This window comes from Vulpes vulpes, chromosome X, assembly GCF_048418805.1.
Source record: "Vulpes vulpes isolate BD-2025 chromosome X, VulVul3, whole genome shotgun sequence".
Taxonomy (NCBI): Eukaryota; Metazoa; Chordata; class Mammalia; order Carnivora; family Canidae; genus Vulpes; species Vulpes vulpes.
Genome location: NC_132796.1, coordinates 53,290,455 through 53,304,897, shown reverse-complemented (window position 1 = coordinate 53,304,897; position 14,443 = coordinate 53,290,455). Strand labels below are relative to the sequence as shown.

Below are 14,443 nucleotides of genomic sequence, written 5' to 3'. Positions count from 1 at the left end.
AGTGGTGGCAACTGTCTCTAGGTGACCTTGTCACCCGGGAACCCCAACACTCTTAAATGTTGTAGCTCTGCTGGGTGTAGGACTGCAAGTACAGAATACCCATCCTCAAGATAATGAGCTGACACAGAGTAGGTCAGGATTTCATGGCTCCTAGGCGGGGACAGTGGTGCTTAGGCCACACTGCTGTAACGGAAGGCCCCTTGTCTTGGATTGACCAGGGACCATATCCTGGTTCTGGATCCCTTCGTGGGGATGTGACCCCAGAATGGAGCTCACACACCACCCCACTTCTTTTGGATGACTGTAGGATAAAGCAAGTATGTGTGAAACCCCTATAACACAGCAGGCTGTGTAATGTTTGGCAGAGCTGAGGACAAATACTGTCACCTTCCTAAGGCTGCCCAGAATTCATTGGGATATAGCAGTAGAGAGAATGAGGGTAGGTGAGGCCAAAAAGAACATGGTTCATCTCTTGCTCATTTGCTTGCTTGCGCACTCCAATGGTCATCCTATTCACCATAAGAGCCGGGAGATCCTGCTGATCCCATGCCCCCTTCCGAGGAACTGTCCATTCTTTTCACCTACCTGAGCCATCCCCTCCGGTTCAAGAATTGTGACATGATGCAGTTAGGGGTGAAGGTAGGGATGTAAGCAAAGGGGGAGAGCTCAGAACTCGGGTTCAGTCATAGTTTAGAAACAAAGTTGGAAAATTCCTGACGAACACCCTTCCCTACTACTGACCTCTCTGTCCCCTTCCACCATGTAATTGGCCTTTGTGTGCTTAGAGTGTTCAAAGGGTAATGGGGCCCCTTTTAAAGTGTACAAGTTCACTCATTCCCAGTCATGGGGACAGTAAGGGGAGGCATATTTGAGGGCTTTGCGTTTTGTTTTGTTTTGTTTTCTTTTGTTTTGTTTTGGCTGATTCTGAGCCTTCCACAGCCAGAGAAGAATCAGAAGGCTTAAGGATGTGCACAGCTAGGAGAACATGACTGACTGAGAACGCAGGCAATCACTTCTAAAAATGCTGAGCCCGCAGAGAGGGAAGGGCTTGCTCAAGGTCAGCCAGAAAGATCATGGTTCCCCCAGAAAGGGAGAACAGGGATGTTAATAGGAAGGCATAAGGGGGAATATCCTGTGAGTCTGAGGCTGGCAGAGGAAAGTAACTCTTGCTCTGAGGCTGTGGAATTCAAAGGCCTGTACAAAGTGGGAGGCAGAGAAGATCATGTGGCACATCAAAGCTAGGAGGGGCCGAAGTGGGTGATGCCAACCTGAGTTCACATCAACAGCAGAGGTGTTCCTTTCAAGAGATGATGTGTAGGGTTGTGTGTGGGTGATCAGTCAGCATCTGGTGGGTAGGGGTAGGTGGCTCTGGGCCTGGGGAGGAGGAGCTTAGAAAATAAAATTCTAAGATTTGAGAATCCTTAGATAAGGTGAGATTGTGCCGAGGACGAAGAACAGAAGTGAGGGCTCCTTATTGCCAAGTCCTGCTTTGTTTTTGTTTTTTTAAGATTTTATTTATTTATTCATGAAAGAGAGAGAGAAAGAGAGAGAGAGGCAGAGGCACAGTCAGAGGGAGAAGCAGGCTCCATGTAGGGAGTCTGATGCGGGACTTGATGTGGGACTGGATCCCGGGACTCCAGGATTATGCCCTGGGCCAAAGGCAGGCGCCAAACCGCTGAGCCACCCAGGGATCCCTTAAGTCCTGCTTTGTTAATTCCCATCTCTGCTGCTTGGGTTTCAGGGTTGGCTGTCGAGTTGTGCCCCATGTTTATCCACCAGTTTTTACCATATCATTTCTTGTTTCCACAAATATTCATATCCTACACACACACACACACACACACACACACACACACTCCCCAACACCCCCAGTTATGTCTGGTGACTTGCTGTGACAGCAGCTATGAAGGAGTGAATGCCCAATAGTCTCCTCAGGCCCTAATTGTTGGAGCTCCTCTCCTCTTTTGGACAGGGCTGAGACCCATGGTGTGAGGTCTCAGTGCCTTTTGGAGAAGCAGCAATATGGAGCTGAGTTAGGGGCCAGGTTAGGACAACAGAGGCATTGTGGGAAGACAGGTGGTTCCTAGGCCATCAGGAATGGCTGCAGAAACACCAGACACAAAGCAAACCAGTCACACTAAGTTAACAGCTTCCTCTGTTCTGTTCCTCTCAGGTCTTGGCTGCCCTTCAGGGATATAGGAAAAGGGCTATGAAAGGGCTATGGGCCTCCCAAATGTTGTTTGGTGCCTGAAACCTACCCCACCGGAGCTTCATTAGTGTTTAAAGATATTGAACCTCTGAAAAACTAAAGGACAATTAATTCACACAGCAAGCCCTGTACAAGTACTTTTTCCTCTCCTGGCTTTGTGTAGGGGACTATGCGAGTTAGGAGGAAATAATATTTTGGTGTTCCTGTGTGCTAGTTAGGCTCTTTGATATTGAAGAGCACATCCTGGGATCCCTGGGTGGCGCAGCGGTTTGGCGCCTGCCTTTGGCCCGGGGCGCGATCCTGGAGACCTGGGATCGAATCCCACGTCGGGCTCCCGGTGCATGGAGCCTGCTTCTCCCTCTGCCTGTGTCTCTGCCTCTCTCTCTCTCTCTCTCTCTCTCTCTCTCTCTGTGACTATCATAAATAATAAAATAAAAATTAAAAAAAAAAAGAAGAAGAAGAGCACATCCTATGTCTTTGCGTGTGATTTGGGGTGTTGCAATATCTAACAGGGCTTCTACACGTTGTTGGGTTAAAGGGACAAATATGCTCCAACCACTCTGATAGACTGACCTCCTCTACTGATATTATGTTGCAGTACACATCAAGGTCACCTCAGGAAGGGGGAAAAACACCCTTATCATGAAAATGAACAATCCGTACTTAGAGAGGAGGTTGCCAATCTTGTGCCTGAGTCCGGGTGCTTGGGAGCTGACTATACGCTTATGAATCAACCAGTTTTTCTTAGGCTCCAGAGATTCTTTTTGCACGTGTTTCTCCCCCTTCCCCTCCATATAAGCACTGCCCAGTTATTTTCAAATATGAAAACTCTGTGTGGTATTGGGTCATTTCTGCAGTCATTTCCCCATTAGGGTCAGAGCTGCCTCTTGGAAACACTCACTCTTCATTGGCTAAAGCTATCACAACCGTGACTGAAGAACCATCAGCAGTGCCCCCAAGAAGGAGGCTGTACAGCCTATTGAGCTAAGTAAGATGCTAACTCCCTCCCTCTGCCACCCCACCACCACAACTGACAACCCCCAATTCACCTAAGGCTGGAGTCAGTGTTGCAAATTACAGTGTTGAAAAGTTGAAGCAGAAACAGTCAAGTGTGCCAGCATTTATTTCAGGCCCAGTGACCAAGAAACTGGAGAAAGCAGGGAGCATGTGGCAGCAGAAGGGGCTCGATCACCATTTATGGGTCTGTCTCTGTGGACCCCGTGGTCTCAGTTTCCGAATGTCTGGTATCCTTCCCTACAAAGGCGAAGCAGAGTGACAAACTGTACCCTTGGGAACTCTGGGGAAGTCAGGCCTGGCCTGGGGGCTTCGTGGGTTGAGTAGGAAGGGGAGGCATGCTTGGCTTGGTTGTGAGCAGTGAGAGAGGCAGAGGCTGGCTCTGAGCTCTCACCTAAAGGACCTGGTGAAACATGGCAGGGTACTCTGGAACCAGCTCCTTCAAGACCCTTAGGGATTGGCAGGCTCTCTAGGTGAGCCTGTGCCATTGGATGTGTTCTCTGTGGTGTCAGACCGAAAACCACATTCCTTGGTGTCTTTCCCATTCTGGAAAACAAACAAACAAACAAACAAACACAAAGAGTAAATAGCCTCATCCCAGTGGTCCCTGCCTTCCCTGAAATTCATTAACTCATTCAAGAAGTATTACGTGCATCCCTGGCCCTATTCCAGGTGCGAGGGATACAGCAGGGACTGCTATAGGCCAAACCCCAGCCCCTTGCAGCTGACACTGCAGGATAACAGGGAAAGCAGACTCACTAGGTCAGGAGGTGGAAGGAAGGGAATGAAGATCATACTTCTAGGAGAGTGTGATGTCCCAGTAGTGATGGACAGGACTTCCCTGAAGAGACCAGTAGAGCTCCTCACTCTGGTAAGAGGAAAGAGGCTAAGGGCCTGGCCCCTCCACACCCCTCCAGCCCCTCCAGCCCCACCCTGTCTTTTCTCCCTCCTACAGCTTAGTGCACTGTGCCCAAGCAGTGGATACATTTCTTTTCTGTGACATCCCCCCACCCCGTTCCTGTGCCTTTTATTCCCACCCCTCCTGTGTCTTTTTCTTTCTTTCTTTCTCTTAGTTTCTCTGAACCTCCCAGAAGGCTCAAGCCAGGTTTTTGTTCGCTGACCAAAAAAGCAGACGTGTTCAGGCAGATGGTAAGTTGTTATTTGATGGGGATGCCATAGACAGCAGTGTTCATGTGGGCCCTCCCCACAGTTAGATTCATAGGATTATGTACATCAAAACTCTGGTGGGGGGGTTGTGCGGATCCAAATGAATTATTAAAGCAAAGAGGATGAACTAGGTGATGGCATCCATAGTCCAATCAACAGCAGAGCTTTTTCTCTCAGTGGGTTATGTGAGATGCCATGTCTATGAGTCAGCATCCAGTGGGTAGTGGACAGGTGGTTTGGGGCCTCATGGGTAGCTTGGAAAATGTAAGGGACAGAGGGGAAGGGTCTGGGCTGGGCTAGGTTGAAAGCAAAACAAGTGAGGTAAGGGCTCATTGTTGCCTAGTTCTGCTATATGAAATTTCATCTTTGACACTTGGGTTTCAAGTGAAGCTATCTATTTATGCCCCCTTTTTGCCACTGAGAACCATGAGAGTCTGGGCCACTGACTTTAAGGGCGCTTCCTTGCAAATAGGATCTGGGAGGGAAAGAGGAAGTAGGTCGCCTCAGAATCTTTTATTTGGTTTCTGAAGTAATAGTGTGTTTTAAGAAAGCATCTCTTATATAACTGTCAGGATACAAGGCTAATCTTCTCTGGTGGCCTATCAGTGGGCCATGGCCTGGGGTTATAGGAATGAATGAGGCTTGGTTGCTGCTTCAAGCCGCTCTGTGCGAGGGAAGCTGAGAAAAGGATGATTACAGTAGAGAGCAATGGAAAGAACTTTACATGGCTTTGGGAGGACCAAGAAGGGACAGCCACCCAACCTTGGGAGTTAGAATAGAGTCTTGGAGATTTCCCAGAGAAGGCATGCCTGAAATGGGTGAGGAAAGAAGTTGACCAGGAAATAGAGAAAGGGGAGTGCTTTGCAAGCAGAAACCCAAGGCAATAAAGTGAGTTTTTGTAACCGAAAAATAAGCAGACCCTGTTGTGGGGATTAAGTAGAAGTCAAGGTCAGTCATGAGGTTCCAGTACAGGAGTAGAAAATGGTGCAACACAGAGATACTGAACTCTGTTTTTTTAAGAAGCAAAAGGGTGGTTTTTGTTTTGTTTTGTTTTGTTGGTGTTTGTTTGTAATTTTGATAACAGTCCATTGATTATTTTCCCTTTGTGATTCATACTTTTTTGATTGAATGTTCTACCTAAGATATCTTTGCCTAACTTCGTGACACAAAAATTTTCTCTTATGTTTTCTTGTAGATTTTCAATTTTATAATGTGCACTTAGATCTATGATTTATTTTGAGTTTATTTTCTGCATACAGCATGAGGTATTGAAGTTTTGTTTGTGCTTTCTTTTTCCATGTGGAGATACACTTTTCCCAGTACCACTAGATAATTATTAGTTAATTTCATTACCTTAGAACCTTTGCCACAAACCAACTTACCATATACGTCTAGGTCCATTTCTGGGCTATTTTATCCTTTGATCCATATATTTATTTTTACAGTATTTTTATAGTACCACACTATCATGAATACCATGCCTTTATATTAAGTCAGGGAATTTGGTAGTGTGAGTCCTCCATCTTTGTTCCTTTCCAAATGGCCTTGGTTATTTTATGTCCTTCGCATTTCCACATAAAAAGCTATTTGAGATAGCTTTTCATTTTAATTGTGATTATGGTGAACCCCTAGAAGAATTACCAGAGAATTGGCATCTTAAAACTTTTTTGAGTCTTCTGATCCATGAACATGGCACATCTCCATTTACTTAGGTCTTTAATTTTGTTCAGCAATATTTTCTAGGTATCTGTGTATAAGTCTTGCACAGATTACATTAAAATTCTCAATAGATATTCCAATTATTTTGCTGCTATTATAAGTGACATTTAAGAAACTTTCCATCTCTTCCTCTGTGAGATTTCTCTTCATGTCTTATGCCCATTTCATGATTGGATTGTTTGTTTCTTTGCTGTTGAGTTTAATAAGTTCTTTATAAATCTTGGAAAGTAGCCCTTTATCTGATAAGTCATTTGCAAACATGCACATGAGAAAATGCTCTGCATCACTTGCCATCAGGGAAGTACAAATCAAAACCACAATGAGATACCACCTCACACCAGTGAGAATGGGGAACATTAACAAGGCAGGAAACCACAAATGTTGGAGAGGATGCAGAGAAAAGGGAACCCTCTTACACTGTTGGTGGGAATGTGAACTGGTGCAGCCACTCTGGAAAACTGTGTGGAGGTTCCTCAAAGAGTTAAAAATAGACCTGCCCTATGACCCAGCAGTTGCACTGTTGGGGATTTACCCCCAAAATACAGATGCAATGAAACACCGGGACACCTGCACCCCAATGTTTCTAGCAGCAATGTCCACAATAGCCAAATTGTGGACAGAGCCTCGGTGTCCATCGAAAGATGAATGGATAAAGAAGATGTGGTTTATGTATACAATGGAATATTACTCAGCCATTAGAAACGACCAATACCCACCATTTGCTTCAACGTGGATGGAACTGGAGGGTATTATGCTGAGTGAAGTAAGTCAATCGGAGAAGGACAAACATTATGTATTCTCATTCATTTGGGGAATATAAATAATAGTGAAAGGGAATATAAGGGAAGGGAGAAGAAATGTGTGGGATATATCAGAAAGGGAGACAGAACATAAAGACTCCTAACTCTGGGAAACGAACTAGGGGTGGTAGAAGGGGAGGAGGGCGGGGGGTGAGGGTGAATGGGTGACGGGCACTGAGGGGGGCACTTGACGGGATGAGCACTGGGTGTTATTCTGTATGTTGGTAAATTGAACACCAATAAAAAATAAATTTATTATAAAAAAAAGAAAATTTCCGTCTCCAGTTATTTTTTCTTAGTATATTGAAATAAAAAGAACTTTCCTTTATATTGACTTTGTATCCTGTGACCTTATTAAATTGTTTATTAGATCTGGGAGATGATTTTTATTTCTTGTTTTTTTTTCCCCTAGATTAGTATTTTCTTTGTAGACAACCTGATTTGTGAAAATAAAGACAGCTTTTTACTTCTTCCTTTTCTATCTGCATGCCTTTTATTTTCTTTTCCTGCTTTATCTCATCAACTAGGACCTGAAATATAACATCAAATAGACACAGTAAGAGTGGACATTTGGCCATATTCTTAATCTTATGGGAGAAGCATTCAGTCTTTCACCATTAATTATGATGCCAGCAACAGGTTTTTGGTAGAATTACTTTATCAGATTGAGGATGTTCCCTCATGCTCGTAAGTTACCAGCTGTGGGTGTGTTTGTTTGTCTGTTTGTTTTGTTTTACCACGAATGGATTTTTATATTATCAAATGACTGTTCTGTTGTATATTGTGATAATCATTTCTTTTCTTTCATTCCCTCAGTATGGCAAAATACAGTATGTATTTTTTAAATGTTAAAATGGCCTTGTATTCCTAGGATAAACTATGCCTGGTCACGGATTATACTTTTCACATGTCATTGGATTCAAATTTCTAAACTTTTGTTAGCGAGTTTTACCTCAATGTTCATCAAGGATATTAGTCTGTAGTGCTTTCTTTCCCTTGTAATGTCATTTTCTATTTTTTTTTTTTTTGTATAAAAGTCATGCTGCCCTCATAAAATGAATTGGCCAGTGTTTCTCCTAGATTTTCTGGAAAAGTTCTGTAGAACTGTTAGTATTTTTTTCCTTTTAAGTGTGTGATACTGTTCACCAGTGAAGCCATCTAGGACCAAAGTTTTCTTTATGAAAAAATCTTGAATTACAAATTCAATGTCCACATATTTGTGTATTTTCCAGTTTCTCTTCTGCTGCTAATTTTAGTTTCACTCCATTGTGATTGGAAAAACAAGTACTTAGCATGATTTCCATCTCTTCAAATTTATTAGGGCTTGTTTTGTGGACTATCATACGGTTGATCCTGGAGAATGTTCTAGAGAAAAATGTGTATTTTTTTGTTTGGGGGTGGAGTGCTCTGTATGTTTGTTAGATACCATTGTTCTATAGGGTTGTTCAAATCCTGTATTTCCTCGTTGATCTTCTGTGTGGTAGTTCTATTCATCACTAAAAGTGAGTACTGAAGTCTCCTCCTATCATTGTAGAGCTGACCATGTCTCCCTTCAATTCTGCTAATGTTTTCCTCATATATTTTGGAGTTCTGATATTTGGTGCAAATATGTTTATAATTATCATATATTCCTGGTTCATCGACCCCTCTATCATTTAAGAAAAAATACTGTCAAAAGAGACAATGAAGGTCATTATATTGTCTCTTTTGACAGTATTTTTTCTTAAATCCTACTTTGTGTGATATTAGTATCACCACTCAAGCTCTTTTGTTTTTGTTTTTAGTTACTATTTATAGGGGGAGAATCTTCTCCCATCTTTTCACTTTCAGCTTCTGTGTGTCCTTAGATCTTAAGTGAGTTTGTAGTAGATAGCATATAGTTGGATCATTTTTTTAAGAAAACTATTCTGCCAATCTGTGTCTCTTAATTGAAGAGTTTAATGCATTTGATATATTTGAAGTAATTGCTGGTAGGGAAACATTTTTTCATTTTATTTGTTTTCTGTATTCCTTGCAATTTGTTTGTTCCTCATTTCCTCCATTACTTTCTTCCTTATGTTTAGTTGCTTTTTGTGGTTTCACATTTAGATTCCCGTCTTGTCTTTCTGTGTGTGTACTCAGTAGACATCTTCTTTGTGGCCACCATGGGCATTGCATCAAACATTCTATTGAAGTATGACAATGTATCTTAAATTGATCCCAACTTAACTTCAACTGCCTACAAAAACTCTAGTCCTTTTACAGTTTTGCTTCTCTTTTTATATTATTGATTTCACAACTTTTATATTTATATTCTGTGTACCCATTAACATGGGCTTATTATTATTTTTATGCATTTCTACTTCATATTCTCTAGGAAACAAAAATAAAGTTACAAATGAAAATTACAGTAACATATGTTTTTATCTGTCCATATATTTACCTTTACTGGACAACTTATAGGACAATTCACATGGCTTCAAATTACTGTCTACAGTCCTTTAGTTTCAACTTGAGGGACTCCCTTTAACATATCTTGCATGGCAGGCCTAGTGGTAATGAACTCCATCAGCTTTTGTTTCTTTTGGAGTGCCTTAATATCTCTGTTGTTTTTGAAGGACAGTGTTGCTGGATATAGTGCTCTTGGTTGACAGTATTTTTCTTTCAGCACTTAAATATATCATCTCACTATCTTCTGGATGTCAAGGAGTCTCCTGAGAAATTTGCTAGTAGTCTTCTTAGGGGTCCCTTATACATAATGAATCACTTTTCTCTTGCTCTTTTGAGGATTCCCTCTTTGTCCTTGGCTTTTGACAGGTTGGTTACAATGTGTCTTGGGGTGGGTGTCTTTGTGTTTATCTTGCTTGAATCCTTCAGTTTCTTGGATTCGAATAGGTATGTCTTTCTTCAAATTTGGTAAGTTTTCAGCCATTATCTCTTTGAATAATCTCTCTTATTCAATGTTCCCTTACTCTTTTGGGACTCCCATAGTGCATATATTGTTTCACCTGATGAAATTCTAGAAGCCTCTTAGTCTTTCTTCACTTTGATTCTTCCTTTTTCCCTTTTGCTCCTCAGAATCAATAATTTCAAATAATCTCTTTTCAAGTCCATTGATTATTTCTTCTGCTTGTTCGAGTCTGCTGTTGAAACCCTCTAGTGAATTTATCATTTCAGTTACTGTATTTTCCATTCTTAGAGTTTTTGTTCGGCACCTTAAAAACTAATTTGTCTTTGTTGCTATTAGCCTTTCATTCCTATATCATCTTCATGATTCCCTTTAGCTCTTTGTCTCTGTTTTCCTTTAGCTCTTTGAACATATTTAAAAGAGTTCTTTTAAAGTCTTAATCTAGTAATTTTGATGCATGTGTTTCTTTAGGGACAGGTTCTGGAGATCTCTATCTAGCTATCATATATCTACCTACCTATATTCTTTTTAATGGGCCTTCCCCCCCACCACCACCGTGTACCTTACTCTTCTTCTTTACTGTATTTTGGAACCATACGTTATTGATTTGAGGCCCTTGTTCTTTTATAATATAAGCATTTAATGCAATAAATTTTCCTGTAAGCACTGCTTTATCTGCATCCCTCAAATTTTGTTCTGCTGTGCTTTCATTTCTATTCAATTGAAAACATTTTCTAATTTCTTTTGTGATGTCTTCTTTGGCCTATGGGTTATGAAAATATTTCCTGTTTAATTCCAAGAAATTTGGGATTTTTTTGCTATGTTTATGTTATTGGTTTATCATTTATTGCTGTCACAGTCAGAAAATCTGCTTTGTATGATTTCAGCCACTATACATTTCTTGAGACTTGTTTTAAGACCCAACACAGAGTCTGTCTTCATGTAATATCCAACTCTGCCTCTGGTCATATACTTTGGTATGATGTGCCTGATAATCATATACACACTCGGCTATCTGTTGATTAGTATTTGCATGATTAGTATTCTCTACACTCTCACCTATTAATTTCTAATCTATTTGCATCTTTGTATATACTATCTATAAGTTGTTGTACAAAGCATATAGCGTGGTTTTAGTTTTTTCCATCCGGCAATGTATCTTTTTCTTCAAGTGTCTAGGTCCTTTAAATCTAGTGTAATTATCAATACATTTTGTTTAAAACCACAAACTTGATAGTAGTTTACTATTTGTCACATTTGTTCTCTGTTCTTTGTTCCTCTCATTTGTTACCTATCACTATTTGATTTTACTCTCATGGTTACTCTTGGGGTTACAATATGCACCTTTAGCTTATCATACTCTACCTTCAAATAATAGACACTATTTCACATACAGTGACATTTGCTCCTCTGGCATTTTGCTGGCATCCTCTGCATATATTTTACTTCTACATATGTGGTAAACACCATCGCCCTTTCATATTAATTGGTTATAAGTAGCAAATTATCTTCAATCATTTTTTAAATGAGAAAATGATATCTTTTATATATGTGTACATGTGTTTTATTCATTCATTCCTTTTGGCCAATCCAAGTTTCTGTGTGGTATCATTTTACTTATGACTGCAGAATTCCCTTTAACTAACCTTTCTTTTAGTAAAGATGTGCTTGTGATGATCCAATCCATGTTATTTTGTTTTAAATAGCTTCAATTCCCCATTTTTTAGAACAGTTTGTCAAGATAAAATTTACATACTATTCAATTAACTCATTTAAATTCTACAATTCAACTTATTTGAGCAAATTCAAGAGTTGTGCAGCCATCACTATAATAAACTTAGAATATCTTCACATGTTAAATACTCTATGTCCATTACCTGCCACTTCCCCTTTATTCCACAACTGCATCGCCTGAGCTTTAAGCAATGATTAATCTACTCTCCGAATTTGCAGATGTGCCTCTTCTGGACATTTCATATAAATGAAATCGTAATGTCTGTGGTCTTTTGTGACTTTTTTTTTTTTTTACATAGAATAATGTTTTCAAGGTTCATCAATGTTGTATCATGTATCAGTGTTTCATTCCTTTTTTAAAATTTTTTATTTATGCATTTATTTTAACTGAAGTATAGTTGACATATAGTATTATATTCATCTCAGGTGTACAACATAGTGATTGGACAATTACATACATTACAAAATGCTCACTCCAATAAATGTGATTATCATCTGTCACTATACAAAGTTATAATGATATTATTGACTATATTTTCTACACTGTACTTTTCCTCCCCATTTAGTTCATCACTGGAAGTTTGTGCCTCTTCATCCCCAGAGTAGTTGACTGCTCTGCTTACCACCCCCAACCTTCTACCCTCTGACTACCACCAAGTTCGTTCTCTATGTTTATGAGTCTGCTTCTATCTTATTTCTGCTGTTGTTCGTTCATTTGTTTGCTTTGTAGGTTGCACATATAAGTGAAATCATATGGTATTGGTCTTTTACTGTCTGACTTATTTCACTTAGTACAATACCCTCTAGGGCCCTTCATGTTGTCACGAATGGCAAGAGTTCATTGCTTTTTTTAATGACCAAATAAAGTTTCATTGTGTATATATACCACATCTTCTTTATCCCTTTGTCTATTAACATATACTTCCATATTGTGGCTATTGTAAACGAAGCTATAATGAACACGGGCATGCATAAATCCTCTCAAATTAGTGGTTTTGTTCTCTTTGAGTAAATATCGAGAAGTGGAATTACTGGATTGGGTGATCTTTAATTTTCTGAGGAATTTGCATACTGTTTTCCAGAGTGAAAACTCAGAAATTTCCAACTTACATTCCCACCACAGTACACAAGTGTTCCCTTTTCTCCGCGTCCTCACCAACACTTGTTATTTCTTCCCATTTTATACTAGCCATTGTGACTGGTGTGAGGCCGTATCTCCTTCTGGCTTTGATATGCATGCCCCTAATGATTAGTTATATTGAGCATCGTTTCATGTGTCTGTTGGTCATCTGTATACCTCCATTGGAAAAATGTCGATTTAGGTCCTCTGTTAATTTTTAAATCAGTTTATTTGTTTTTTTTCTTACTTTGTTTCTTTGTCTGCTTGTTTTTGGTATTGAGTTTTCTGAGTTCTTTATATATTTTGGATACTAAGCCCTTATTGGATATGTCATTTATGAATATCTTCTCCCATTTAGTAAGCTGTCTCTTTGTTTCACTTTCACTGTGTCAGACCTTTTTAGTTTGATATAGTCCCACTTGTTTATTTTTGCTTTTGCTTTCCTTGCCTAGAGAGACATATCCAGAAAAATATTGCTAAAGCCCATGTCTATGAGTTTACTACCCACGTTTTCTTTTAGGAGTTTTATGGTTTCAAGGCATGCATTTAGGTCTATAATCCATTTTAAGTTTGTTTTTGTGTATGGTGTAAGAAAGTGGTCCAGTTTCCTTCTTTTGCATGTAGCTGTCCAGTTTTCCCAAAGACTCCTTTTTGGAGAGATTGCTTTTATTTTTTGAAGAGGCTGCCTTTGCCCATTGTATGTTCCTGCCTCCCTTGTCATGGAGTAATTGACCACATATATGTGGGTTTATTTCTGGGCTCTCTATTCTGTTCCATTGATCTGTGTGTCTATTTCTGTGCTGGTACCATACTGTTTTGACGACCTATAGCTTTGCAGTATAGTTAGAAATCTGGGATTCTGATACCTCAGGCTTTCGTCTTCTTTCTCAAGATTGCTCTGACTATCCAAGGTCCTTGGTGGTTCCATACAAATTTTAGGATCCTTTGCTCTAGTTCTGTGAAAAATACTGTTGCAGCAAATAAAGTTTTTAAAAATCTGATGAAGGGATGGCATTGAATCTGTAGATTGCTCTATGTAGTGTGAACATGTAGACAATATTAATTCTTCCATTCCGAGAGCATGGTACATCTTTCCACTTATATATGTCATCTTCAGTTTCTTCCTACTCCACCAGCTTCCTGAGTGTTTTCCAGTACTATGTTTCTATAGACAAATAACATTTCATTGTGTGGATAGATCACATTTTATGTATCCATTCATCAGTTGATGGCCATTTGTTTTGTTTCCACTTTGGGGGCATTATAATTAAAAATAATACTGCTGTGGACGTTGGTATGCAAGTTTTTATGTGGATATATATTTTAATTTTTCTTGGGTTTATACCAAGGACTGGAATTGCTTGGTTATATGATAACCCTGTGTTTAATATTTGAGGGAATGGCAGACTGTTTTCCAAAGCATATGCACCATTTTACATCCCAATCAATAATGCTTGAGGATTCAAATTTTTCCACATCGTCAACAACAATCATTTTTATGATTTCATGCTTTTTTGTTTTTAGCTATTCTAGTGGGCATAAGTAAAATAGATTCTCAGTGTGGTTTTTATTTGCATTTCCCTAAGGATGAATGGCATCAAGTTGCTTTTCAAGTGCTTCTTGGCCATTTCCCTAATCTTTTTGGGGAAACCGACTATTCACATCATTTCCCCGTTTCTCAAGGAGTTTATATATTTTATCATTGGTTTGTAAAACTAATTTATATCATCTTGGTACAGGTCCCTTATGCTTATATGATTTCCAAATACTTTTCCCCTTCTGCAAGTTCTCTT

At 39.7% G+C, this 14,443-nt stretch overlaps 1 protein-coding gene across 1 annotated transcript in view; it reads left to right on the top strand.

Annotated features, from left to right (window-relative positions):
* Positions 1-1,704: 1,704 nt before the first annotated feature.
* Positions 1,705-14,443, top strand: part of LOC140596057 (doublesex- and mab-3-related transcription factor C2-like) — a 42,921-nt gene continuing 30,182 nt past the window's right edge. Inside the window, exons 1-2 of the mRNA XM_072743301.1 lie at positions 1,705-3,197; positions 4,297-4,372. The gene's annotated coding sequence lies outside the window, so the exon portion shown is untranslated. The remainder of the gene's footprint in view (positions 3,198-4,296; positions 4,373-14,443) is intronic.